The 2555-nt window shown below is 42.2% G+C and overlaps 1 non-coding gene across 1 annotated transcript; it reads right to left on the bottom strand.

Moving 5' to 3' along the window:
* Positions 1-1079: 1079 nt before the first annotated feature.
* On the bottom strand, positions 1080-1186 carry LOC142169334 (small nucleolar RNA R71). The gene has a single exon (XR_012699042.1). It is a non-coding gene; the product is annotated as a small nucleolar RNA R71 (small nucleolar RNA).
* Positions 1187-2555: the final 1369 nt, after the last annotated feature.

The raw sequence follows: 2555 nt of genomic DNA, 5'->3' as shown, positions 1-2555 counted from the left end.
CAACTTTCCACAATAAGCGTCGAAACGCTCCCGGACCACCCGATACTCAACCCGACCATACGTCCAAGTCTAAAATAATCATGCGAACCTATTAGAACCTCCAAATCCCAATTATGAGATTATTTACTGAAAAGTAAAATCTGGATCAACTCTTCTAACTTAAAGCTTTCGAATTGAGAATTATTCTTCCAATCAACCCCGAACTTCCCGAAAATCGAAACCGACCACACGCACAAGTCATAATATATGAAGTGAAGCTGCTCAAGGACTCAAACTGTTGAACGATGTGCTAGAGCTCAAAACGACCGATCAGGTCGTTACATAATTTAAGAACAAATTTTGTTTTTATTTTTTATGTTCTTCTTATCTGTGTGCAGGCAACAGGTTAAGTTTGATGGTGTATGACTCGATCCTCCTCCAAGGAATTGGTGCCATACAATTCGGAATTAGACAAGCACATGCAACCATTGAGAAGGGAGAAAGAATCAATTAGATCCTTTTTGGGTCAGACTTCAACTCAAAAAGAATCAAATAGATCCTTTTTGGGTCAGACTTCAACTCAAAATACAATGGTGAACAATGAAAAGGAAGTGGACTTAGCTGCAAGAGAGGCAGCACAACAGAGAGAACAGGCTGCGCGAGTAGTAGCTGAAGCAGCCCTTAGAGCTGTTGAGGAAACTGTTAAATATGGTCGAACATTCAATCTCAACCGACCCCTGGTTGTATACGTGTTTGACAATGCGGCCCCTGGGCGTGGGAGGTTTCTAGGAGATTATGCCACAGCGGTGTACAACCACCGACAATCCAGTGTGAGTCCCCCACCCATTCAGAACAGTTGCATCTTCAGGGGCAAACCTAATGAAGATCCTAACAACCATTTGATGGACTGCGATGAAATTATGAACACATTCTGCTATAATGGAGCATCACATGATGCTATCTACCTCAGAGCATTTCCTTTATGACTAAAGGATGATACAAAGTAGTGGATAAGGAGTTTACCCACAGGGTCTATCAGTACGTGGGAGTAGATGACTACCAAGTTCCTAGAAAAATACTTCTATGCTGCTATGTCTGGAAGGATGAGGAAGGAGATTCATAATTTTAGCCAGTGAGAAGGGGAGACAGTATTCGAGGCATGGGAAAGGTTTAAGGAGCTGTTGCGGAGGTGCCCTCATAATGGAATGCAGAAATGGATGCAACTACAAGATTTTTGGGACGGGTTAACTCCTTCATCAAGGAGGTTGCTGGATAGTGCAGTTGACGGCCCTTCGATGAAGAAAACTCCAGAAGAGATTGTCACACTCCTGAATGAACTATTTGAAGATGTAGAACAATGGTCTACAGACCAAGGTGATCGAAGAAGTTCAGTGGGGGTGCACCAAGTAGAATCATCTGTAGCAATGCAGGCCCAGATTGCGGCTATGGCTAAGGATATCAAGCAATTAACACTAGCCCAGGGGCAAAATCAACCACAGTTGGGATGTGACATTTGGGGAATAGGACACCCGACTCATGAGTGTCAAACTTCTACTGTAGAGGAAGAAGTGAAGGCATTAGGGAATTTCAATAGAGGCAACTACCAAGGAGGCGACAATTTCAAATCTATGGGACAGAGACATCCGGGTTTCTCATGAAGTTCTTCAAGTGGTAGCTTAAACTCATGGCAACAGCAAAATCTTAGAGCACATGTGCAGGAACCTTATAGTTTCCAAAATCAACAAAGGTAACAGTTTCAGCCTCCACAACCCTACAACTTAAGTCTAAGGAATCTAATAAAGGCATTAATAAACCAATCATATGAGAAAGTTGAGACCCAGGACACAACCATCCGTTAACAGGGCGCGACCATCCGGAATTTAGAAAGACAGATGGGACAGATTGCAAACTTATTATCTAAAAGGGCTCCTGGGACTCTGCCCTCTTACACTGAGAATAACCCAAAAGAGACGATCAAAGTTGTTTCTCTCAAGAGTGGAAAGATATTAGCAGATCCTATTGCAAAACCAAAGGTTGAAAGGGTGAATAACTCAGCCAAAGCGGTAGAAGAGTAGAAAATTAGTGAGTTTTTTGCCACGGAGAACATTAGCGAGAAGGATGATGATAAGCAAAATCCAAATAGTAAAGTTGAAGAAAGCAAGCATATGCCAGTGTTACCCTTTCATCAGAAGATGAAGCGGGAGAAATTAGATAGATGCTTTGGGAAATTCTTAGAGATGCCAAAACAGTTGTATGTTAACATCCCGTTCACCGAGTAAAAGGAAATTTGACAGATGCCTGCATATGACAAATTTCTGAAGGAAATTCTTTCGAGTAAAAGGAAGCTAGAGGAAATGACAGTGGTCAAACTCAATGCACATTGTAGTGCCATCCTATAGAATACAATTCCTTAAAAGTGTGGGGATCCTGGCAGCTTCACGATACCCTGCTCGTTGAGGAGTGAAAATTTTGACAAAGCCTTGTGCGACTCTGGTGCATCCATTAACTTGATGCCATTGTCAGTTTTCAAGAAATTTGAAGGAGAAATAGGAGTGATAAAATCTGTGCCAGTGTCA

This window comes from Nicotiana tabacum, chromosome 14 (assembly GCF_000715075.1).
Source record: "Nicotiana tabacum cultivar K326 chromosome 14, ASM71507v2, whole genome shotgun sequence".
Classification (NCBI taxonomy): Eukaryota; Viridiplantae; Streptophyta; class Magnoliopsida; order Solanales; family Solanaceae; genus Nicotiana; species Nicotiana tabacum.
Note: the sequence above shows the minus strand (reverse complement) of the source record. Positions and strands in the feature narration are given on the sequence as shown.